Below are 27,206 nucleotides of genomic sequence, written 5' to 3' on the forward strand. Positions count from 1 at the left end.
AAATTTTGTCCTGGTGGAGAAAGATGGATGAGCTACTTGTCTGTAGCTGCTGACACAGCCCTGTGTGGTAACTGTCACTCTGTCCAGGTACCTCAACAGCTGAGGGTCTCCAGGCTGGCCACTTTAACCAGACCTGCTGTTCCCTGTGTCCAAGGGCACCAGGTGTGCTGCGTGCACACCAGCTGTTAGGGCAGCCAGTCTGTCGTACAGCTGAAGCAGCCTGGATCCGTGGGATTTGCTGCCTGCTGCCCGAGTCAGAATTGGCACCACAGGCAGCACTATAGGTGTGGTAAACCAGGTCCTACCTCTGCTCTCAGTGCTCTTTATTCACACATATGTGACAGGGAACATATGTTTTACTAAAGAGCTGACATGAGTTTTGACACAATACAAAAAGTGGAAGAATATCCTGTAGAGGAAACGGGAAAGGAAGGACAAGAATAGCAAAAATAAAAACAAGCAGTTGCACACGTAGATTTTGTGAACTGTAAGCATTGCCAGATTGCTACTTTGGACATTTGAGTTCTTACCGGTTGCTTTGGTGCTGTTATCAGTTTCACAGATGTCAAAATGGAGTGCATATGAAAGAGGTTTGTAAGGGACCATGCAGTGCTTCATATGTTTGTCCAGAGAGTTTATTTGAGGCCACAAAGGAGAAGATAGCTAGTAGTTATAGAGGGCAACTGATCACTAGAAGAGGAAGAGATGGTTCGACTTCAATGAGCTTTAAAAGGATTTGAAACTTATGTGAAGAGTGAGTACTGGGCTGGGCAAATTGCTTAACTCGAACGGACTTCTGGGAGGATCTGGAAGACGGCGCAGGACAAGGGAATAACCCAGTATATGTACAGGCTGAGAAAGAGGCTGTTAAGGTGGTTCCAAGGTGACTGAAAGAACTCACTGAGATTGCTAAACATGACTGGCTACACTAACTAAATGCAAAAGCATTGAGTTGCTGGGGGACAATGGGCTCTATCCTTTGAAGCTATTTTCACACCCTGATATCCAGTTTTTTACTGGTTGGTATATACAATAGATGTTGCAAGTTTTTTTGCAGCTGTTTCTAGCTTAGTTGTCAGGTAAATAATCAGGAAAGTCATGGGTTTTAAATCTAATTTCACAAATAACTTTTAAAAATGAATGTATAGATTTTTTCTGATTTAAAATCTGTCAATTTAGTGTAGGGTTATGAGCTTTCCAGTTACATTTATAAAAAGGCATTTAACAAGAAGGCAGCATCCAGTTATAACTGTAGTATGATTTACAGAAAACATACCTGAGACAATATGATAACATCTCAAAAGAATCCACTAGGTTCTCTCTTTCTCTACATGTACAGTACAAATGAAAAATGAGTTTCAAGATTCAAACAGAAGACAAAGTACCTTTCACCAAGACAGTATAATTTTGCAGGATTTCCCTCATAACCAGTACCAACCTGTGAAACTTTATGCCTGTCAGTTCCTTCCTCAGAAAGCTTGTCCACGCAGACCCAGAAATAATCCTCTAATGAGCAATATAAGTGTGGTAGAGTAAGATGGAGGGGGATTTTATTTTCAGCTTTCTTAACACCATATGTTCACTTAATCCCACTCTTCTTTTAGTTAAAGGTAATCCCTGAGTACTTGAGAACAAATTACATGCAAACATACATTATGTGTATGGGTGCATCTGCATATAACACTGCACATGTGTCTAAGACTAACAGAAATAACACTGATAACCAAGGCAGTTGAATTTTCCTGTATGGATGCTCCCACATCGTCTATCTCAAAAGTACATATTAAGATTCAAGAAGGAAATTTTCTCTGAAAGAATTACTATTGAGTATTGCTTGGATTTTAGCTCATCAAATCTTGAATAAAAATCTTCAGAGTTATTTTGAAGTGCCATTTAACCTTTCCTACCTCTTCACTAAATTTAATCAAAAAATCATCACAGCTCTTTCTGATAAGTCCAGTAACATCATACAGACCACACTAAACATGCCAAAATATTTATTTTCCACTTTTCACTTCAAAGTGGGAGTTTTAAAATAAATTGTAAAAGTTTCAAAGTACAATGATAAAAATGCTGAAAATTACTGTTCAAAAATCTACTGTCCAGTTATCTACAGCTGTTCAAAAAAAGAATCTGAAACTTCCCACAACTATTTTCAGTCGCTCACTGGAAGAACAACTGCACCAGTTCAAACTACTTCTTTTAAAAAATGTGAAAAGTCCAGCCAATGTCACTTTGCAGTCAAGACAGAAATTCCAGGAAATCCTAATGTATGATTTACAAGATACATGTCAAATATTTCACATATGCACGAAAATGACAGGAAGAAAATAGTTCTGCTCTGTAAACATTAGGTACAGTTAAATAACACAGAACTTCTGGAGAAAGCTGTACTTTCTAGCTGGTCTTGCAACTTGATTAGTGCCAGCTGGCTCCTGAAATGAAAAAAAGAGTCCACTTGAGCAGGTCACTTTCCAGAATGAGATCTGAGGACAAGACGTGGCTGCAGATACTTGGGAAAGAAGCGTTAATAGTAACTGGAAGAACAAACTCAGTACCATCACTGAGTATACCAGAGATGTGTCTATCCCTGCTGCTCCAGAAAATGTGACATTGCTGCAGTACATATACACAAAGCTCTCCCCTGCAATTATGGCCAGTGAATATATGGGTTTGACTGAATTTCCCTCTGTAAAAAAAAAAAAAGGGAATAAATGCAATCTTTTGGATTTTCACAGTGCAGCAGCAGAAGATTCAAAATTCAGTTCTCTCTCAGGCAGCAACTTGACTGATAACTCTATTTTTTTGCATACTGATAAAATCTCCTACACTTTAAGAATTATTAAATCATATCTAGCAGGTAATTATTCTATAATGAGCATTAACTGCATATAAGGTGTTTGGTCTGGAAGGACCTTTCAACATCTTCAATATTTACATTGAAATTCTCTTTTTCTAACTCAGTAACAAAAGACTTCAGAAGTGATGTGAGATGAAAGAACATTTTCAGTGTAAAATGAGAAATGTTGTCATAGAGGAAGTGAAAATAGGTTAAAAGCAATCTGAAAGGTAAATGACTAGTTATTGCTTCTTCTATGCCTTAGTCTGTAATGTTAACATAAATAACATGAAATCCAAAGACCTTCTGAGAAGTGTTTTCCAGCTTGACCCAGAGAAATGCCTAAGGCTGGCCCCTGGATTGTCCTGAGGCTCTTCCAGTTTGGTATCAGGCACAGCCTTTATACGTAAAGACTCAGTGAGTCATATCAAGAAGGTCATTGTAAAAAGAGAAGAACTTTTCAGGACAAATTTCAGTCACAAAGTAGAAGTACCAAGTAGAATCCAACCCAATTTCTTTTCCAACTCCGCTCTGCCACTCACCTCCTGCAGTATTTCAAACATATTGTGGAACTGATTTTTTTATGTAAAACAATGGTTCTCAAGACTGCAAAACTGGTAGACTTCTGTCATTTCCCTGTGATGTTCATAACCAAACCTCTGCCATTTCATTGTCGCAAATGGTATCTTTTAATGTTTTTGGAGTGCTGTGTGATGTTTGCTCCTATGCTTCAAATTCTAGTGTTGTTTGATTTAATGCGTGGAAAAGAATCACTGTGTATTTTAAGTGAATTATGTACCAGAACATCATAATTTTTATGAATGAGTGACCTCATAATTTTCAGAGACATCACTCGAAGAAATCAAAGATAAAGGCTGTATTTATTTGCAGAGTTGTTTGCAAAATTGTTGCCATAGCTTTGGCCTCTTTTTTAGACCACACTAAACCCCTGCAGTGACTTCTCCAGAAACTGATGTCCTCCACATTAGCATTTATTTACATTTGTTTACCTTGCTGTTGTTGGCACCTCATTCCGGTTCACGTCACCTTTTTTTTTCCTATGTTAATGGCCATTTTTCAATTCACCTTCAGCACTGAGATTTCTTTTCTTGGTTTTAAAGGTATGATCAAGTATGAGAAGTATTGGTTTCTCCTGTCTTCAAGAAGATGATGAAAAACCTTGCTTTATGAATGGCCAGTGCAACTGCTGTGATTGGGACCCACAGTGACATTATTTTCCCTCATAATCATATTAAGTCAGATGTAGGAAAAAGAAGGGCAGCTGGAGAGTATTAATAGATCTTGGGGGTGTTATAGATCTTAAGGCCTGTAACTGTGCTGCAGAAAATCACTAATTTATTTGCCTTTCAGTAAGAATCTCTAGAAATAGAAGTGTTTTATGTTATTTTTTTCCTAAAGAAATAAAAATACATACATGCTAATTGCACTTTGGAGAAGGAAAATTAATAAAGACAACTGCGCCATTCCCCATTAGTGGAAATGCCTGCAGTTAACCTGCCTCGAGCACTTTCAATATCACTGAATCCCTTGGGTGGGATTTTCCAAAGTGCCAGCATTAGCTCAGCCTTGCTCCCATTAAAATCAATTACTGACTTCAGCCTGGGAGGGGAGTCCAGAGAGTCCCTGTGGTGCCCTGTGTGTTGGAAGATCCTAATCTTTGTGTGTGCTCTTCCTTCCCTATTTTTACGTGCATGGCTGCACAGGTGCTCAGATACATTCGTGAGGGCCAGGATTTTCCTCAGAGGACCTAAAAAGGAGCCAGAAAATCAGCTGTGCGGAACAAAGAGTAATGGAGGGTAATACAGATCATGGAGGCAAGGGGAGCTTCACATGAGATGAAGCTTCATCAAGTGCCTAGTGAAGTCAGCTAACTGCAGCCTCTATGCCCCAATTCATAGAGCAAAACCTCCCAGAATATGTTTTCAATACTACTTCACACAGTATATTTTCTGTCTATGGAATCCAATTGTCATGGGCAGTCACCAAGGCAAAGAGTTTAGTAGAATTAAAAAAGGATTTAAGAAGCTTTGTGAGCAAAGACAACATTTGCAGCTGTATGCACTAGATTACAACAATGCAGGGGACAAACAAGCTTCCTGCTTCAGCAGCATAAGCCGAATGCTTTGAGGGTCAAGAAAAAATGGTTTTTTTGGCATATGTTAGCCATGCTGATTTATTGAGATGTGTGATGGGATGGTTTGAGTCTTCACTAAAAGGAGTGATAATGATAATGAATGCTATAGGTAGATTACTTGCTAGTCTGTAGTGCTGGTACTTCCACAAAAAGGGTATCAGTAATAATTTTGTGATGAAGTCTCCTCCCAAGCAAGGGACTGATTTGGCACTGATGAGAGCAGAATTCAGATCTTAGCTATGAATAAGGTTTCCTTTCTGACTCTGGGGGTGGCTTATTCTCTCATCACCTGAGAAATGGGAAGACAATGAATGCTTCTCTATTTCTTAGAGGTGGAATGAAGGGAAGGTGCATAAAGAAGAGAGTGTGCATAGTTTTATCCACAGCCTTTATGTGCTTTTAATTCAAAGCTGTCATCCCACTGTAATTCAGGAGTACTTTAGCTGGAATTAGCCAAGATTTTTCTGATTTACACTGATTAAATGAGTTCAGAAAATGGTGTTTTCACTCCACCATTCGTGGTGCTCCTCTGCACTTGTTCCTACACACAAATAGTAGCAGTCTTCCGTAAGAACAGTAGCCCTGGGAAAACTTAGTGGCCCTAACCCAGAACATGAGCAGTTTCTGCAATGGATTATGGATCATGCTGGCTGGCTTGAAACCCCAGGAGCTCCTGTCCAAGTCTGCATTCCTATTACGGGCTACTGTTGTCATTACACCACTTGCTGCAAGGTCAGATTCCCCTTCAAGACATTCTTGTTTATGAACAGTAGATAAGATCTGAGAAAAGACATTTTGAATGTATAGGCTGGATGAGCTGAATTATTTATGTTAATGGCTATGGGTGCTATACCTGTTGCTAAGAAATACTGTAATACTTTGTTGTGACCCCCATTTGGAAATGCCATTATAGTGAGCTGAGCAGCAATAGATACAGTATAGGCTGAGCAAGCTATTGATGAACAGAAAAAGGTTTTTAACGATTTTGTACCTTGAACACTGTAGTTGGCAAAAAAATTGATAAAGAAGCAGGTGAAAAGAGTCAGACTGCTCTGTTAGAGCTTGCAGGGGTCACAGGCGCTCCAGGTTCCATCAAACTATGATGGGATAGCTGCATATACAGAGAGATGTACCTATACATATATGCACATATATGTAGTTTTGACTGATAGGTCTTCACCAAAATACGAAATTTCCACTGCACAAGTAAGTGAGCTTTCTTAGGTCTAACAAAGCAATCAAAATGGGAGGTTTGTTTTGTCTTTTTTTAATTTTGAACTCTCATATTTCCAGCCTTTGCCTGGTGTGTCCTTTATGGAAATTGGCACAAATGTCTAATGATCAATATAACCTTTGTTTGTTTATGTTTTCTTATTCAGAATTATTTCAATACAAAAAATAAAACATTTAGGTATTCAAAATTAAGCTCTGCTGCCAACAGCGCCTAGCTATACTTAAAATTGAGATTCATAGACAGTATTTAGGGAGACGGTAGGGCCATGGAATTACTGCCTTGATTAAAAACAATGATTCATTTTATCCTTTCTTATTTGGATGCAGATATACATTTAAACCGACCTTTTAACCTACTCAGAAGGCTGCACTATTTTTATTAATTCATTAGCTATTAATTTTATTGGTAGATGTATGACTAAATCCCCTGTACTACTTTGAAAACCTTACACAATGTCTGCTGCAGGTATGTACTATTTCCCTGGCCTGGGGGATGATTTTACATTAGTAACTTATGTATATAATTGGATCGTGGTTCTGTAGGATGCACACAGATCCAATCTGGTCCTCAAGCTTAAAATGGTCTGACTCTGACTCTCCCCTACATTAAATTAACTGTGTTGACTATTGTCTGCTCAGACTCAGCAACTTAGCAAGTTCGATATAAAGGAACAACATTTCTAGCTGCCAAAAGCAGAGTTTGCCTCAGTCAGCTGCAGGGTCTTCTTCCTTTTGATAGAATTTTGTAGTTGAGGGTAAGAAGCTTTGCACACTTCATGGCAGTGCAGTTCCTGAGCTGCAGTGGTGCAGAACGTGACTTGGCAGTGCTTCTGTGCTGGGTTAGACGTAGCTGGAGCTGCCACAGAGCTACAGAAGGAACTTGGCCATGGCACACCCAAGTTGCTCCTTGTATTGCCCGTACACTCACTGTGATTTCTCCGTTCATCTTGAGTCTGCTTCTCAGGAGGTGTTGTCATTCTAATCCCTTCAGGGTCATGGAGGATCAGTAGGAAAGCATGGTGGGATTAATACAACCTGGAGACACGGCCTAAACCTGCTGATAACATAGATTCGTAGTCACTGCCAGCTCACTCTCACTGCTGATATGCAGCAAGTGCAGAACAGCACTGAAAATTGAAGTACTTATTACTTTTATTAAATAATGTGAGTCCAGACATTTTTTTAATTGTGCACCACTTGCACAAATTATGAAGCAATGTATCAATAATAGTCTACTATTTGGAATAGTTGGATTAAAAATATTTTATTTGCAACTCCATAAGGCTACTGTTGTTTCTTAGTGATTAATGCATGTATTTTTAGTCCACATTGAGAATTTATATACTTCTGCATCTGAAACTTTGATCTCAGCTTCTCTGGGGAGTTGTTAATTGGCAACATTTCATTATGTTGCCCAGAATTTGGAAGTGATTATGTGCTAAGGTGAATATATATAGCAAAGACTTTTTGCTAAATATGTTAGAATTATACATGTGAACTTTGTCTTTAAAATTACTTAATTGTATGCACACATGAAAATCCTATTTTAAAAGCTTCCTCTTCATGTTGCCGGTGACCTAGCATGTAACCTCGTCACTAAATTAGTATTTACAGAAATACAACAACTAGCGTCACTTTGCATAATTGTTCTCATTTATGGAAAACGCTGTGCTTTAGCCGACTGAAGTTTTCTCCCCGTCAGATGCTGACAGATAAAACCTGATGCAAACAAACATGCCTGTGTTCTGTCACGACACAGCAGCGGTTCCAGCACAGGGAGAGGCACGTTCCCGGCGGGAGGCAGCGTGGATGGCACCTCTCCTGCGCTGGAGCTTGGAGCCCCAGCAGCCCACGCAATGAACTGTATTTAAGCGAATCTCCTCTCCTATAGCCTTACTTGCAGTAGCGAGCAATGCGTTTTATTCCATTTTGTGAACAATTTAAAGAATGGCGATCTCGGCCCTGAAGCTGTGGTAGGATGAGAAACAGGGGCCAACTCCCGGCCGGGGCACAGCGGGGACGAGGCGGCGCGGTCCGGGGCTGGCCCGGGGACAGCGGGACACACCACCGAGGATTTCGGCAGGATTCCCAGGATTCGGTAACTGGCTGCCTACAGAACCCCTCGGTGACCGGAATGGGCAGCGTCACCGGCGCCTGCAGCTGCGGACGGACCGCCAGCCGCAACTGCCTGGGGCGGCGGCCACCGGCCCGCCCGATAGGCGCGCTGGCCGCCGCCCGGTGGCGGGCGGAGCCAGGGGATCGGCTTCCCCAGGGATCGGCTCACCCAGGGACGGACTCCCCCCAGGGATCGGCCCCACAGGCCCGATCGGCCCGGCCCTGCGCCCCCGCGCGCCCGCCGGTCCCGCGCGCCCTCGCTGCTCGCGGCGCTGCCCGCCCGGCTGGCGGCGGTCCGGGACGGCGGCGGGGGCGAGGCGCCCGCGCGCCGGAAGTGGCGAAGCGCGGGGGGCCGGGCAGGCGGCGCTGGGGCGCAGCGGCGCGCGGGGGCCGGGGTGTCTTCCCTCCGGCTCCGGGCAGGTACGCGCCTCGCCACCGGGGGAGGCGGGCTCCGGCTCGCGGAACAAGAGCGTTTGAAAGGATAGGGAGCGGCGGAGGGAAACCGGTATCGGCGGCCACCATTAGTGGCCGCGGGACGAGCAGCTACAGCAGAAGCGTGGAGGCCGTCGCTGCACGCCGCGGGGGTTGGCGGGCGGAGCGGGCCGGGCGCCGCCGCCGCCGGCAGCGAGCGGGAGCGAGCCCGCCGCCTCGCCCCTCTGTTCTTGCGGGGCGGTGCAGCTGCCCGCGGGGGCTGCCCGGAGCCGGGGCGAGGTGAGTGAGCGGAGGCCGCGTTCGCGTTCGAGTCTTGTCTGGTGAGAGGCTGGGCGGTCTGGCGAGCCGGCGGCGGCGTTTCCTTGCCAGGGCACCGCCGGGGGCTGGGCGAGAGACCGGCTGCGAAGGGGCTGCGTTCACCGGTCCCGCGCTAGTGCCCGGCAACCCCATGCAACGCCAGCGTGGTTTTTTTGCAGAGAGCTCGCGCTGTGCCGGTGTGATGACTGGTGGAGTTTGTGTGCCCTCGCGTTTTCCCCGGGAGAGGCATGGCTCGGGAGAGGCTGGGGAGCCAGCCGGGGATGCGCGAGGGATGTAGTGTGTGGCATGCAGACAATGTCAGCCTGGCTGAGTCTCCACCCTGTGGAGCCGCAGGCAGCGGGTCCCCGCACGGGCACCGCCGAGCCCAGCGCTCCCACCGCGGAACAAAACGCGCAAATCCTCCATCCTGCTGCCAGAAGGAAACATTTGTTTGGACTGCTCGTTACAACGTTTTGTTTTTATCACAAAAACCCGAACACGGAAACATCAAAGCTGAAGTCTTTTGAGCGCTTTAGCCGCACGGCTTGCTGAGGGCAGGCTGGTTTGTGAGGAGCCTCCCAAGCAAGGCTGGTTTCTGCATTGGGTTTCATGAAGGTGGGAGAGTGGGATATTATTTTTTCTTCATGGGGAAAATCACTGATGGTGGGAGGGAAAGGAGGAGTGTCTGTATACGTGAGTGTCACATGACCTTGTAAAATTCATACAGCTATACTTATTTTTCTCCTGCATTAATGCCGATCGTCTTAAGAAGCCAATGACTTACCTGTTCATTATAGAAGGTTTTATTTCTTCTGGATTTTTTTGTCTTGTGAGGCAGAAAATAGTCACCTGTGTGGACACTGTCTGTGTGTTTTATCATGCATTTTATAATTTTTACTAGTATTTTAAGGCTTCTTTTATTTTTAGTGGGTTATAGGTGTTCGGAAGGGAACAAACAGCGGTATGTGTAACATAATTTCTTTTTTACTGGAAGAGTACAGATACACTTCATCTGGCACAAGTATAGTGTTTCATATGGCTAATACCTTTACATTGCCATTCACGTGGTAGATGAATGTTTTGTGAGACTGTAGAATCACACCCACTCCATTTTGAACAAATTGCCTCTTTTTTATCTCTTCCCCTTCACTTCACTGTTCTCCAGACATCAGCTTGTAAAACACCTTTGAGCAGAAAAATTAATTTATGTTTATTGATGAACAAATTTAGATGTTTACTGAAACAGTTTGTCTAAACCAGCAAATTTTCCAATTTTATTGTCTTAAATCAGCTTTTCTCTGCTGAGAAGTTTCCTATTACAATAGAGGAACAGAAAAATTACTTGCTAAATCATCTTGAAGAACAAAAGCATAGGTCATAATCTAAGGAATACTTTACATATAAGTTATATAAAGATCTAGACACATCCGTGTTTAATATGCTGATATCCTCCTTGGGTGGATGTGGTGGATAGTGGAACATGGACTGGTTTTCTGCACCTAAGTTAGTATGTGGTTTTTCATATCACTGGATGATGCTCATATTACCTTACAGAAATCCATGTTACAGAAGCTTTTTGCTTTTATAGAACAAGAAGGTAAGTGGCACTCAGGAATTTATTTGTTACCCTCCTACAGATCTCATTTTTGGATAGATATTTTCCTAAAATGGCTTCGTTTTTAAACTCATATGACATGCAATGAAGTGTCCATCTACCACTGCTTCTCTGACTCAGCATGTGGTGACAGAGAAAAGTATTGCTAAGAGATAAACCACAGTTCAAGAAAGCAGTATAGTGTACCAGCTGTTAGTCTCTTGAAAGAATATAAAAAATAATGAAAAAAGGGACACTGACAAATTTTATATGATCTTCAATCTGCCTTCCTTGCATAGTGTCTTGAGACAGGTTTGAATTTAAAATAGTTTTGACATAAACTGTTTTGAACATCCTGTGTGTTGCAGCCTGTTCCTTTCTTAGGATGGTAAGCCATGGTGCAGGGAACACCTGTTGGTTTAAAGGAGTGTATGAGATTGCTGGGATACCTTTTGTAGGCAATGGTTGATGATTGATTTTAAGAGGCTTTATTTTTCAAAAATAAAATGACTTCTCGTAGTTATTTCGGTTGTTGTCTTCTTAGCTCTTCCAGTAGGAAGGAACAGTTTGCTCCCCAAAGAAAAGCTCCTAGTAGAGCTTGTTTTTTTCCAGGGATACATGGGTAGGCTTCATCTTGATGTGAATTCATTTGTTACACTTTTCTGCTTTAAGAGCAGGCATCATTAGCCCAGAAAAGGTAGTTAATTCATTCTATGTGATCGTAGTCTTAATGTCTGAACTTGGTTATAGACTCCTGGTAAAATTGCTCCCCCAAAATAAAACTGTGCGAAATTATACTTTATTTTCTGAAATCCAGTTGGTCATTGCAAGAGAAAAAATGTTTTCAGAAGTGTCCAAAAGACTTAATTGCTGACCTTACTGAAATTGTAATTGACAAATTTGCATCATCTACTTGTAAAATTGGGTTTTGAAGACTGTATCACTGAATAGTGTTAGAAGGGCAAATGGATATCTATCAAGCATTGATGATAAAATAGTCCTGTCTCAAGTTCTTATTCTGACATTACCTTTGCAATTAAATCCCTTCAATATGTGTAATAAAATTGTCTCCTAAGTGCAACGTTAAAAGGTGAGTGAGTTACTGCATACTGTGAAAAGTGCTACCTTAACAGCATAGAATTCATAACACGGTTTTTTGCATGGAATTTCATTCTTCTTGAAACTTATAGATGATGCTAAGACAGTTTTGCCCAACTACTGCTTCAATCAGTGATGAAAAAACCCTAGTGCTTTTTTGATGTCTGTGGATTTCCTTTAAGTAGTTCCATTGATTATTAAGGTGAAATATCTCTGTCTCAAATACTGATTTGATTGGTATTGGAAAAGTACACTGAAACTGTGTTTGGCAGATTTTTCTCTCTGTCAAGGGGCTTGTAGATTTGTAGTGGTGCTCTTATGTTTAACTATAAAGTTGCTGAATTGATCCTTGTGATACACCATTAGTGAAAAGGCGTCTCTTCATGATGAGGTGTCACTTATAGACTTTGACTTGCTAGAGGAGACAGCATTAGCAAAACAAATACACAGGTTCTTTGAAAGAAGTAAAGTTGCTCCACATGTTGTTTGTATACAGTCATTAATCTCTGTACAGATGCGTTTGCTGTGCCTGGAATAGCCACAAGTCCCTGCTTGCATCTCCGACAGTGCTGACCCAGTCTCAAGAACTGTATGTTCTGCTCTGTTGTTTGTTTTTTTTCTTGTAGGTCCCTTAATGAGGTGGTGTTAGTTAGAGCAGAAGAGAAGCAGTTGAGATCAGAGACAACTTTTTTCCCCTTTTTTCTTACGTAGCTTTAGAGATCACTGAACTATTGTGGATTAAAAATACTCAGAAAGAGATGGTGAGATTAAATCCATGTAAGTTCTGTGATCCAGTTTGCAGCATAATCCACAGCATCCAAATTGGTGAAATCAAAGGGGTGATGAGTGGGGAGCTGCTGAGAGGAGAGAAGCTACATCCTTATATACATCTTCCTAGATCATGATTATATAGTTTTGCAAAATTAAAGGTTCTTTTGCTTTTGGGATGTAAAAGGCATTTTTAAAAATAAAGACAAACTCCCAGGTTGCTGTTTGCATCTTATGAGTAGTAAAAGGCATCTCTCCAGAGTTTCAGAATCTGTTGTAGGAAATTCTTTGCCCCGTGATCTTGCAAATAATTTCATTTTTGTATCTAGATGACTAATGTTATCTATACTTATTCAGACAAGCTGCTTTGCAAAACTGGGTTGGGTTCTAGCTCAGTATTGAAAAAAGTAAGTTTTCAGCATGTTTTCAATCATGTCATGAATGGGACTGATTTTTGCAGCTTAATGATGATCTTCTGAAGGTGAGATTGGCATGGGAGGCTTATTAGTTTTGCAGAAATACTGATCTTGAATGCTAATTTCCTTAATTTTAATCCCATGGGGTTTTTTCCACTTTGTATCTGAACTCATTACTTGTTACTCTTTCATGGGTTAGAACAAGAAACATTGTATTAGGTGGGAAGAGAAGTACTCTAACAAATGTGAAGCCATTTCATTACGGCTATAACAGTGTTCCCTCAGGTTTTCTCACATATTGTTGACTGGGAATACACAAAGATCTGAAGTTCTTAAATTCGTGTTAGCTCTCAGACTGTGTCTACAAGAGCAAGGTGCCCTATGTACAGTGCAATATCTTCCCTAGCTTCCTTTAGAAGCAAGGACAGTGTTCACAGCCCTGGGAGGTTTCTCACAATTGTTCTATGAGAGGTACATTACTTATGGATTTTGTCTGGACTTAAAATAAAGCCTCAGTCTTTGGTATTGCACTGTTGGCTATTTCTAGGCAGTTTCTTGCTTGTGTATGATTGTTTTTGATTTCATCCTGACTTGCCTAGTTCATGCCTAGTATAGTGATGAGGCATCTTGCATAGGATTTTTGATTCTGTGCCAGAAGCCAAGCATTCCAAGCTATCTTTATTTATAGAATTATAGAATCGTTTAGGTTGGAAAAGACCTCTAATATCGTAGAGTCCAACTGTTAACCTTCCACTGCCAAGTCCATCACTAAACCATGCTTGAGTTTATTTTGTATATATAAAGGTCACTGGAATAAAATAGTATCTAGTTGTAAGAAAAATACAGGCAAAACCCAAGCACACATACTAAACGTTTATTTGTTTTTTTCTTTAGTAATTTTGCTTCCTGCTCTTCTCTCAGATAGATCTGTGATCTTGTTGCTCCATTTAAAATTGAGTTAATCATTGTTGGAATCTGTTTTAATGTACCATTGCAAGTTTGGACTTCCCAGGTGTCTGTAATCATTCTTCGTCACAGGTGACTAAAGACTTACCACAAATGTGGTTTATAGTGCATTTAAAAGCAATATTCTTACTGTGAAAAAACTGCTTAGGTTGTTCTGAGACTATAAAGAAAAATGCCTTACAGACCTCTGTTCTCCAAGGAAGTTGTCACTTCTGTCTTTAATGCATGACTTAAGGAAATGACTGTTTACTTGGACATGTAGTTCTGAGTGTAGTTTTGATAGAAGGACGGGTGATTGCGTGCTGTTCCTGGAAAAGCATGCTGCAAGTTTGTCGTGTGCATCAGTGCACAGCATTTCTAGTAGGCTGGATTTTAGTTAGCAGTAGTTGTGTCTGAGAGCTCAAGAGAAGCACTTGTATCTATTAAATAGTGACATTTTATTTAGGGGTGAAGGGGGGAAGCCAGCAGTTTTTGGTCTCTAGTAACTTTGCAAGGTGGCAGTGCTGGCTAGAACTTGGACTGTCTCTGAGCATGTCACAGGTCAGGAGAACAACTCTACCTGAAGCTGCATAAGAGAAGATAACTTTGTCTTTCACCTCTACTCAGTTATGTCTGTTAATATGTAACTTAGTGATATCTTATGATCAGTTCTGTGAAACTGAAAGGCTGTTTGTCAGATTGATGTGAGTGCCAACACTAAATTCCTGCCCAGGGTAGAAGGAAAGAATTAATTTAATGAAGAAATGTTTAGTTGTGCTGGAGACCTTAGAGATTATTTCTAAGAAACACAGCAGAAGTGAGGAGTCTCATTTTCAGCAATTTTATGGAAGGAGAAGGAGAGTTCCACAGAAAAGTGTGAATGTTGCCTTCCCTTCTGGGAAGAGTGGCAGAGTGGAAAATGGAAGCAATGGGGAAATGAATGAAATTTTCAGGAGGAACCACATATTCACGTCACAGTTGTTGAAGTGAGACGTACTGTGTCTTTAGGAAGAATGCTCTGCATTAACTACTGTGCAGTTGATAGTACAGCATACAGCTTAACCTTTTGTGCTTGGTGTCCTCAGAGACTTTCTCATTAAAAATAGGAGGGGAAGAAAAAAACCCCCAAAACCTGCAATCTAAGTCCTTGGGATTAGCTTGAATGAAACTTTGTATTTTGATATTGTTTACCTCTATTTAGCTTGAAAGTGTACAAAACTTCAGGAGGTTCTCAAAAGCAACAACAAGTTTAAAAAAAGTTTAAAAAAACAAGTTTAAAAACCCTTGGGATTAGTTATTGCTACTTGGCAATGAAAAATCTTGAATTATCTTTTATCAGCTGGAATGGAATATTCCTGGAATGACGAGCGTGCGTTGTGGGGTTGAAAGTCCAAGCACAGAGTAAACAAAGTATTTTCAGACTATGCACTTTCAACGTCAGTGGTGTTTCATTTGTGAAATGTGATGACTTGGTTGTCTTTCTTTTTGCAAAGAGACGTCAATCTTCATTCTGCTGAAGGACCAGGTAGTTACTATATTTACAGGTATCATGTAGGAAGCTAGCTTGGCTGGACTGTGAGGCCCAGAAGTTTAGGGAATGATTTTACGTGTCTTTTTTTCCCTAGATCCTTTAAAGTACATTAGGTTTGTGTGACCTTTAAATTTAAAATGCACACAGTGTAAGAAAAAAACATTGTCACTTGACGCAAATTACTTTGATTTAATGTTCAGGTTATCTGCTGTCAGTGCCATGAAGAGTTTAAATTGAACTGCTGTTGCTTTAGGGCGTAAAGACTGATCTGAGTGCAGTACAAAAGGCACGTTATGGCATTATCTTTCACTTTTTAAATTATTCCTTATTGTTTAGTACTTCTGATGATTGTTTTCCACTAATTCTTGTGAAGTGCATACTTATTTTGAAGATGGCAGCACAAATTGTTATGGTCTGTATAATGTGACCATGGGCCAACCTCATGTTCTTTTTACACTGTAAAGTAAAAGATACATTAACTAGTAATAAAATAGGCCTATGTCTGTAGAACAGGAGAGTGAATTTTAAAGCAATGCCTTCCTAAATATTTATTTAGTTTCTTGGTTTTGTAGAGTTTACTATAACCCCTTCTGAGCTTGAATTTCACCTCCAATTTTTTTTTTTCCAATCTTGAAAGTACACTGTCTTCCTTTAGTTTAAAATGTACATCACTTGAAACTAGGAAGTCAGAACTTTTTAGTTTTATGTATTTATGCTCATGATTAACTTTCTTAGGTACGATTAGTCTGGCATACTCTTTGATACAACTCTTGACAGGCTCTGAGCTTTTGAGAACAACATTTCTGTACACCTGATCTGATGAAACATGATAAAGTGTTACAAGATATTGATGTGTCTTGTATAATACATTGTTCTAGTTGAAGCTGCCTAAATCTTTTTTTTTCTACTTTAGAGTGAGTTGAAAGGCAAGATAAAGGGCCAGTTGTTCTCTTATGAAAATGTAAAAATCGCAGCTGGCCTTATGTTGTCTGCATTCTTTTTGCCTTCCAGTGTGGATTTAAATATTTGGATTTACAACTGCGCGTGCTTTTACTGTGTTATGATGTGCCATAAGAGTTGAGAAGGCATAGCCTACTGATAAATTCAGCAGCTGCTGCTTCATTCCTAAAATGATTTTTGCTGGATTGCTGTCGTTGAAATGTTGGTATTTTAGCATGATTCAGGCAGTATGGTTGACAGGAATAGTGAACTAACATATATTCTTTCTTGGTTTTGCAATATGTCTAAGTATCTGGTTTTGTATCTGGATACATCATAAATCATTACCCTTTATCATGTCTGTTCATTCCAAGACACTCAGAGTGAAGTATCAAACTTTTTGGAGTATAGTGACAGCCACTGTTCAAAACAGTGGTGTATAGGATATGAAGTTGTTTGGGTTTTTTAGTAGAATTTGGAATATATAGATGGCTAAAATGTTATATTATTAGTTCACTTCTTGAAAAGAAAATTTAAAATTTCACTTGACATGGCTCATTGTGGATAGCTATAGTGCTGTGATGGAGTCATCTATTAAACTGCAGAACACAACTTCATGGGGTAATTGAAGGTCCAGTGAAAAAAGCCCTTTGTTTACTAAATATTTCTTTCTAATTTCTGAAGTTCTGCTTGCATCTATGATGTGATGAGCAGCATTTCACTGGGGAGGGCTGCAGCAATCTGGTCCTGTGTGCATCAGGAATCATGTGTAGTTGTATGGAACTAGTTTGAACGTATGGTTTGAGGCTTGTATTTCAACAGTAGTGAATAGTGATGATCTTACTATCATTAGGTGTGCATGCAGTAGCCTGGTATTCAATGGAATACAGATAGATAACTGTGTAGTTTTCATATTTTTATTGCCATTACACTGCCAATATATCTTATAGATCATATTTAGAAAATATGTTTGTAACTAACTCTGATCTTTTGCTTTCCAAAGATGAGCAAAATAAGCACTGAAACAATATCCATGGCTCTGCAGTCTGTAAAAAATTGATTTGTGCCCTCTCTGTATATTGCTGAGCTTTTATAGTGTCTTGAGGAATAAGACATTACTTTAAAAGAGGAATTTAGGTCTGCCACAGAGGAAGCATTATATTATGGATTAAATGCTGTCCTTGTCATCATTGAAACACACTTTTTCTGCCATCTTGTTACATTCATAGATTTTTTTCTTCATACAGTGTTCTATTTCTCTATTTGAGTTGCAGAAAATGAGTACTTTTGAAAGTTGTATGTGTAGCTCTCTTGTCCTCTTTTTGGGAATTAGTCTTGGAATGTTTTCTTCTGAAATGCTTTTTGATTTGAAACTGGATAGGTAGAAAAATCTTTTTTCTGTGCTCAGTTCCTTCCTGTACTTGGGTTTATGTTGTGTGTGTTCTCTTAGATTCTGTTGTCTAGAATTGTTCCACAAGGAGATATTATGTCCATTGAGAACTGGACAGAATATTGTTCTTGGTGTTCCCTATCTCAAAATGCACACGGTGGGATATTGGATAATATTATTAGCTGTGCTAGTCCTGTGCTTCGTGCATATTCTCCTCAGGTGGCATAAATTCTTAGATGATGCAGAAGAACTGAAAAAGGGGCTGAGAGCTTGCTGTCTGTGACTTGATTAAATTTTAAAAAACAGTTTTTAAAACTGTCATGAATAGTAGAGCTGGAAAGAGCTACTGTTAGAATTGACCTTACTAATTAGCACAAAGGCTGTGAATGATTGCACAGATGATATTGCTCTTTGAATTGTTTTCTTCTGAGAGAAGGTTGTGACATCAGATGACAGCTTGAGAGCAGGAATAAACAAGGTCTTAGGATGCATTATGTTAGTTTTTTTACAGGTATTGCTTCGTGAATGATGCTGTGGGACACAGTCTGGCTTGTGATTGAGCTGTTTCATTTCCAGATCTGATAAATGGTTGCACTGAAAGGAAAGAGACAGTGCCTTTGAAACAGTGCTAACAGCCAGGCATGGGTTCCTGGTAGGAATTCTCCGGGATATTGCCATGGGACCATAGCCAGTCAGTTCCCTTAATAAGCATGAGGGTCCCCTGGCAGCTGTGACAGAGCAGCTGCAGCTGATGTTACAGCATGCTGACACCTGGAGTCATGCACTGCTGATTGGTCCAGCTGCTGGCCATTACATAATGACTTTGGGCTAGTTTCTTCACTAAAATTTCCACAGGCACATTTATGACCAGTCTTTCAAAGAGTGGTTATTGCTCTAACTTTGCACTGATTACAGTTTTGTCAGGCTTTTGCTGCACTGCTGTGTAATCAGACAGTATCAGAATGTGAGGTTAACATTGTAGAACGCTGTTGAACAATAAAAGGAGAGCAAAACAGCACGACCCATATCTTTCTCTAAGTTCAGTAAGACAGAATTGTTTTTAAGACTTCCTTCAATATTATGGGAAAATTGCCCAGGTAATTGCTTCCTTATTTATTCTATTTATATGTATCATCCCTCAAAGTGTGCTGCAGGATTTCTGTTATGCAAAAGAGCATTTGCAGCTGACTGCCAAAGCCAGCTGTATGAAAACAGAAGTTGCTTCAGCTTCACCAGCACAGTTGAAAACCTATCTTGTGTATGAGTAGTTTCATTAAAAAAAACAAAACCAAAAAACCAACCCTAAGATGTAACTATGTTCCATGTGGAAATGTTCTAAAGACTAATAACGTTGGTAATACTGCTTGCCTCTTCACTAGTGCTTTTTATGAGCAAGTGTGCAAAAAGTATACTGGTGTAAATAAAAGTTTTTTTCCTTTCTAACTTTCTGAACTCTTTAATGCATTTGCAGCTAGAAGGTGACAGCAGTGAGTATGAGTGCTAGGAATACATTCTTGATCCATGTGGCCAGTGGTGTTTAGCACTGCAACAACAGCAGTGTGTGGAAATCTTTCCCAAGTTTCTTCCAGTGATTTTTGGCCACGTTTTTGTTTTTCATACAGAAGGTGGACTTTTCTCATCTGCTTCCCTTTACTTGCAAAGGGGTGGAGAGTCTTGTGGTTGAGATTTTTAGGTGATTCTTTGTGAGGTTTTTGGTTTTTTTTAAGAAAAAGCTCTTGAGGTTTTCCTCCCGGTCTTTGACTTGTAAAATTAATTTTTAAATGGTACACTGTCTTTTGCCTGTGTGTAATGTTGTCCAGTCCCAAATACACTAATATTTCTTGACTTTTTAACAGTCTTTCTTCTTTCTGCTGTCACTTCCCCTTGCAAAAAGGAGACCTAATTTGCTTTACATGAATCAGAAGACTTATATAGAGAAACTTGGATTTTCTGGCTTTGCATATACAAATTGCTTGTGTTGTTTGCTGTGCCCTGCAGATAGTTTAGTCTTAGCTTTTTCTTATGCTGGGAAGGAGAAGTCTGCAGGCTCCCTTCAGTACTTAATTATGAGAGGGAGTGATGCTGTGTTTGTACTTATGTAGGAGGTTTGAATCAAGGAATCTCCAGTACCATCATGAAGAGATTGCAATTAGTCACTTCAGCAGTTGTAAGGGCTGTTGCAGGACTTGGTAATGGAAAAATTCTAGTTTATGAAATTTAATTTTATTCATGATAAAATTTTGTAAAATTTTTAAACTGCTTTGTTGGTGTCTTTCGTGTGATGCTTACACAGCATGAACTGAACTTGTGGATGATTTCTGTGTTTAGACATAACATTGTTGACTATCTTTTGTTTGTTGGTTTTTACTTATATCCTGCGGTTATTTTGGATGCAACATCTAAAATATTTTGCATAGTGGTGTCAACAAGCACAGGGGATTTTTCTAAGCTTTTCCTTTTCGCTCTATTAAAAGTTTGGGTTGTCCTTGATCTGATTTAAGTCTGATTTTTATCTCACTCTAACCTGCAAAATCAATTTGGCAATTAATGTCTCAATCTTCCATTCTATAAAAAATAAGGCTACATGCACTAGAAATGCTCAGGGATTCTTGAGCCTATATGTCTAACTGAGACATTGGTGGATGCTTTTATGAAATGGCTCATGTTCATTTGACCTAAAAAACTGTTGCTTTGAGTTATGTCAAATCCTTTCAGCCACCAAGTCACAAATAATATTCAGTCTCTTTTTTCCTAATACATCCATGTGCTATGAAAATTCTGATGTCTTCTCTGCTTCAGGGTGGACACTATTATGGCCCTTTATTACTTTATCTTAAAAGCCCAAAATTAATGTCCCTCATTTATGCTAAAAACAACCAACCTGTCTTTTATCAGGCTGCGGTATGTAAAACCATTTTTCTCATTAAAAATTTACATCTGAAGGCTAATGTAGTGCAGTCTCTGTCACATTGCTAGGACTATTCCTGAAAAGCGTTGAGGGAGGTGTTCCTGGGTGCTTAGAATCAAAAAGCACTGATCATGTTTTACTGAACTTAGACTACCTGTTTTAAAATTAGCCTTCATTGTTTTTTGGCTTTATTGATGTGTCGTGCCAGTTGAAGACCTGAAGTTCCACCTTGCCCTAGTTTCCCAGCTTTTAAGAAGATCCTTATCTGTCAGGAACCAAATGGTTTTCTTACAGTGTTAGGTCTACTTTTACTATTGAGTAGAAGGAGAGAGGGGTTGAATGTCATGGGATACCTTGACAAAAGAGCTTCATTTTTAGCTGCAGGACTGTGTTCTCTACCCACCTCTCTTGCCCACGCTTTAGAGTTATTAGAGAACTGCTTGCTGTGTTGTAAATGGATGGTGAGATGCCCTGACCTGTGTGAATGCACTTTAACACGCTGCCTGTGAAGGAAAAGGAGAAAGAAAAAGATGTGGTGATTTATTGGTAGGAGCTGTAATACCTCATTTTTATGATGGAAAGATATCTCCAATTGTGAGGGGTGAAGATGGATGAGTCCATCACCTGTGGAGATTTCAGGACCTCCAGAGAAGCAGTTCCACTTCATTCCAGTGTTCCCCTCCTGCTGAAGGAAGCAGATGTGTGGCACTATCAAATGCAATATTCTGTTACAGTCTGGACTTGGACCCTGGCATAAGTAATTCATAAATAAGGGATTTAATTTTATGTTTTATTAGCTATAAGCTACCTTTACTGCAGAGATGTGTTGGGTTGCAGAGAGAATGTGCAGAAAGGTCCTTGTGGAATTTATAACTCTGCAAAAACAGTTTTCTTTTTTGGCTTGTAAACCTGTTCTGATTTGTTACAAACTGGCCCTTTAGAGTATGCTAGCCTGTAGCTCCTATCAGCAAAACTTTATAAATCCCTTGGAAAGATAATGGGAAGAAGTTGCCAGCAAGACTTAGACCTGAATGGGCATTTAAAGGTCTGAAGGAAGATAAAAAAACCAATAAAAGCCGTGAAATAATTTTTTTAAGCTTCATTGTAAATCCTTCCATGGTGGTGCTGCTTTAATTTGATTCAGCTTGAGATAGAGATCTAAGTCTCAAGCATAAAAATATTTTCTGCAAAAAATGAAACTAAAAAAATCTTCAGCCAGTTCACGCCTCACTGTTAGCAATCCAAGGAAATGAGACTGGAGGCTAATGGAACATGCCACAAACTTCTGCATCTGCAGAAACTTTTTCACAGTGCAGTAGACAAACACAACTTGGAAATTATTTTCATTTTGAATGTTGAAACGGTAAGGAATTAAGAGACTCATTGTAATGAGGCTTTTCGACTGGTCACAGTCACCTATATTTTAAATAGCTACTTTTGCTGCTTTGTGCTTCATTTTGTCTGCAGCAAATTAATGCAGATCAGTTCTTTCTTGCCAACCCTTGTCCTTAACAAGATGTGAATGTGGTCCAAATAATTAGCATTTCTAGTGTCACAAATGACATTTCTTATACAGTGTGGTCAACTCAGCTGCTTTAGCAGGAAAAATAGTCATTGTGGTACACATTATACTTTCAGTGTTGTGTTCTGTAGTTTATTCATCTGGCTCAGTCCTTAGAGAGGTCTTTATACCAAAGAAGATATGTTTCAGGAAACAAAAATAATTGTTCTTTTTTCAGAAAAAGCTTTACTCAGAGGCTTGCCAAATTTTTACACAGCTGTTAAGATGATATAATGCTTTTTTTGGTTTGACTAAGGTTGCAAATATGAACTTCCTTCCTCCTGCATTTATAATTATTCTAGCAGTGTGCAGAATTTATTATAAATCTCTTCCAAATTTCTGCAGAGGGAGAGTATCTATGAAATGCTTACAGACTTCAGCATGCAGTTTATATTTGCTTATGAAATGGGTGACCTAATTTTCTGTGAGTTACATACAACCTCTTCCCCTAGTCCTGCCAAAAGAATGTATGTCTAGAATAAGAGTTTGTCTTGGTTTCATATGGTTGGAAAATCATCAGTTGTGAGAACTCTTGACCAGAGTACCCTTAGTCCTGGGAGGAGTTCACCGTGGTTAAGTTGCAACAGAGCACACTTGGTCAGGCTTCAAAAATGGGCTCAGAGTGGACAGTAGGTTCTGTTCTGTTTGTATGTGTCAGGTATTCCTGTATTTGTTGTGAGCTGTATTTCCTGCTGCTTTCCAAAGTATGCTGAAGGAAATGACAGCACTGGTGATCAGCCTTGTGGACACAGGCTGGAGTATTTTGGAAAGGACCTGAGCAGCAATACTGTAAACTGAGGTTATAATTTGCCTTGGGAAGGGCATGGCTCTTTGAGCATGATGCAAACTCAGTTTGGAATATGGAATTAAGCTTGTTTTTAGCCCTGATTTTCTAACTAAATTTTAATGCTTAGAAATTGTATCTAATTTTTTTCATACAAAGATTTGAATTTTTATGTTCTGTAGAAAAAACTATGATTGTGTTAATAATAATGTAGCACTTCTATAAAAGTTTTGTGTTTTTTAGACAATATTGTAGTATCAATATGTCTGTAAAAGGTGTTCTTACATTTTGTTGTTTTTTGATGTTTAAACAATATCTTGGTAGTGTCATTAGACTTGTATCAGGGAAAGGTGAAGGAATTTAAAATATCTGACTAGTTAAGAAAAATAGTCTATAAATTAGTCTTCTAAAGATTGAGCCTTGGTGGCTTCTGGTATTAAGCTGTGATGGCAAAAAAAACCAGGAACATTTGTTTCTTGATGAACAGGTACTTACTGGAAGTTTTCTAGAATTTGTGTTGGACTCTCAGTGATATAACAAATAATAATAAATGCAGTATATAAGTTTCATGATGCTCTTTAGACCCAGGTGATTTCAACAGCAACAAGCTGTTTGTGCAGAATGCTACTCCTCTAGCCACAGCCAGGAGTATAGTTGGCTGGTACCCTTATTTGAGTACAATTCTTATAACCAAAAATTTCCAAGACATCATTTGTGTTAGGGAAACCTTAAGAGTGTCCTAGAGAGATATGTCTGTGTTGAACAAGGACAATGGGAAGTGGTCATTCTCCAGAAAACAGAATACAGGGTCCTTTTCCATCCTTTTCCATAAGAGAAAAATAATTACAAACACTGAAAAAATGAAGATTTGGTGTAGTTGCAATCAGGGTTCCATTTAAAAACTTAGAACTAAGGTATTCAGGGATGTACAGCAGAGTTCTTGTGAATACTTTTGTCACCAAGTAAAGGTGTAGCAGAACAGATTTTGAAAGTGTCACTCCAAAGGAATTCTGCAGTCTTGACTCTGGCAACGTGGTGAAAAGATTAAAAAATTTGCCTGAGTTACTCCAGACTTAGCTGGGCACTGTTACTTTCTGGTCATTACATAGAATTTTGTGAACCCTTATTATTCCTTGCTTGGAATTACGAGTGATTTTTTTTTTTAAAATTTTTTTTTTTTTTTAGGTATTAAGTTATGTCCCAGTGTTCTTGTGAAAGAAGTTGAATTTGGGTATTTCTGAAAGTATTATGGTATGACATTAACCATTCATGCTCTTCTGCACAAACTCCCACTGGCCTGCCCAAAGAGAAAGTGCAAAACACAGATGTAGTTTTATTAGCATGTAAGGGTTTCTAATGTGCATACTGTAGTCTGGAAGGCTGTAAATAATGTAGGAGGAAGGTGCTCTGTTGCCTGAAGCTGGTCCCCCCATTTCTCTGTCCCGTGGTTCACACCAGTCAGGGGCTCAGCTGTGTGCTGGTGGTGCTGGCAATTGTGCATTCTCATCTGAATGAAGCTGTGTGCAAACTTTAGACCAAATGTGAACTTGTGTGTCATGACTTAATTTTTGTTTGAAGGCAGCAGAGTATTTCTTACACCAACAGGAAAGGCAGCCTATATCAGCTAGCTAATGTATGGTTCAGAAAAATTGAAGTGACTTGAACTTCATGGAATTGGTAGTAAACTGCACAGTTGCAGCTGTACCCAATGAAACATTGATGGACTAAAGCATTAAATGCTTGTAATAAAAAGTACAAGCTTTGAATATGCTTGTAGATAAAGTAATTTATTAAGTCTTGTCATTTTACTAATTTGGTAAAAACTGATCCAGTTTTAACATAAATGCAAATTCAGCAAAATTATAACTATTTTTCAATGTCATACATATGTGTTTACATATGCTCTACAGTAGGTAGCATTTGGAAATATCTCTGAGCTAATGGGAAAGGTGGCATTTTCTGTTTCTTGTTGAACTTAAGAACATAAGCAAAATGCTTGAATCTTTTACAGCACATTCAGAGCTAGAAATGGAGTCACAGGTACAGTGTACCTGTCACAGGTGAAGTTGCTGCTGCCAAAAAGGGGAAGTCTCACTTGTTTCTTTCTCCATCCCATCTCCCAGCTCTCTGGTGTGAACTCAGAAGAGTGTGTTGGCTCTAATATTTGTCCAGTCACAGGGTAATCTATTTCTACTTACTAACTCAGCAGAAAGGCTGCTTTGCTGTTTGGAGTGTTGAGTGAATTTTCTGATGGTTTAGAAGGTTGACAAGGCTCAGTTGTGTTCAGGAGCAAAGTGCTAATGGATGGAGGGTTGGGGACTTCTTCCATTTCATGACAGCAATGAGGTATTAGGCTGGCTCAAGCTTTAATGTCTAAGTTGTTATTTTAAACTGTGGCATTGGGAGCTTAAAAGAAAAAGACATCAGGAAAGCTTGTAGAGACATTTTTCCAAAAACTCCTTTGAAAAGAACAGTTGACCCTGGAATAGAGAGAACGATTAGTTTACATACCATAAAATTTTAGTGCTTCTGAGTGAGTCGTCTCAGTGTTTTTTAAATGCAAAGGAAACCTCCATCTGAAATGCGTTGTGGTTTTTTTAATACCCTGCAGCACTTAAATGCCAATAACAATAATAAATTGACTGCGTTTCTCAAATGCTTTGCTAAAAATAAATGTGTGTAGCTTTACCCAGGTGATAATAGCTGTAGGTGTATTTGATGAATGTGCTGACCACGCAGACCGTGCAGGTAGGAGGTGGGCTGCCCCTTTGCCAGTGCCATGTTTCTGAGAATAGGTCAAGGTGAAGGATTTGGTGTTGGAAGTACCGTAACATTTTGGTGCTCAGCTTCTTCCTCTGAACAGGCAGTATATTTATCCCAGGAGAGGATAGGGAGGAAGAAGGAGGAAGTGTGTGCTGCAGCCCCTCCTTTCCTATGTGACTGGGACTGTTGGGTGTGCACAGCCCAGTGTGTGCTTCTGGGTGAATTTGTTTCTGAAGGGGCAAGCGCAGATGGTCACCACCTTCAGTGTGTCACATAGCCTGCTCCCAGCTTTGCTTTTCATGGGAAACTTGAATGTGATCTGTGGGAATTATTTTGAAAGTTATTCCCCTGTCTATCTTGAGAAATAGGCAGGCTGTGTTCACCTCTGACTTTTTACTAAGTAGCATGTTCCAAATAAATCCACTGTGATGGAGGAGAGCCTCTGTGGCTGTCAGAGTGGCAGTCAAAGAGTAGCTGCTATCAAAAGAAATAATCCTGCCTTTTGCTGCTGAGGATTCTGTGGGAAGGTGCTCTGCACTAAAGCCCATGAGCCATCCTGTAGAGATCCATTCTTAATTTCTTGAAGGCTGCCAGGACTCTTGATGTTTACAATTCAGTTGTGATAGGAGGGTGTCTGTCCCCAGGTTGATTAATTCCACAGAGTATCTGATTCTTGTCCCTGCTGTGTTTCTCAGCATGGAAATGAGACTAGTGTATAGCATTTTTCAGTCAGTGTGACCCTTGCTAAGTAGTCCTGATGTTTAAAGGAGCTCATTCATTTTTCTTGTATTTAAAAAAAAAGCTGCATGGAAAACAAGTACCGTGTTAATTTAAGATGGCTTTATCTTAATCCGATCTAAAAAGCATTACTATTAAAAGCTTTTTTGTAAACTTTAAAGTTATTTGTCAGCCTTTGCTATTCATTTTTATTTTCATCTAAATCTGCCTTACCTTTATCACAGCATCAAATTTGGATGAAAGACAAGAATAATTGAATACTGAGTGACAGAATTTCCAAGCCTATTTGTAAGCAAAATGTAAAGTGAAACATAATGCACAGCATATATGTGACTGTCTGTATAGTAACTGCTCTCAGCCACCTGCTTAGGATTATCCATCACTGAATTAAAAATCTCATTTGTTTAAAAGTTTGGGGGAAGATAATTTCTGGAGGAAAAATTTGAAACTTACATTCACAGTTGCAATAGCAAAACACTGTATTGTCTTTAGTTTTGATATGCAAGAAGAGTTCCATTTGTGAAGCTACCAAGTGTGGTGGCAGCAGACTTAACAGTAGTTGTTTATGTGACTCAGTTGCTGAGCCGCTTAGACAAGGCCTCTGCAGCTTAGGATCTGAACAGCATTTCTTAGGAATGCTAGCCTAATCCCATGAATTTAAATACTTCTGTTTAAAGTCCTCCTTTAACAAGACCCAGCT

The 27,206-nt window shown here is 39.8% G+C and overlaps 1 long non-coding RNA gene across 2 annotated transcripts in view; it reads left to right on the top strand.

Annotated features, from left to right (window-relative positions):
* LOC108639485 overlaps positions 1-7,507 on the top strand; it is a 113,127-nt gene extending 105,620 nt beyond the window's left edge. For both annotated transcript variants that reach the window (XR_003915776.1, XR_003915775.1), the window contains one exon: positions 7,219-7,507. This is a non-coding gene — a long non-coding RNA (uncharacterized LOC108639485). The remainder of the gene's footprint in view (positions 1-7,218) is intronic.
* Positions 7,508-27,206: the final 19,699 nt, after the last annotated feature.

Source organism: Manacus vitellinus, unplaced genomic scaffold (assembly GCF_001715985.3).
Source record: "Manacus vitellinus isolate BGI_N305 unplaced genomic scaffold, ASM171598v3 scaffold_20_pilon, whole genome shotgun sequence".
In the NCBI taxonomy this organism is placed as follows: domain Eukaryota; kingdom Metazoa; phylum Chordata; class Aves; order Passeriformes; family Pipridae; genus Manacus; species Manacus vitellinus.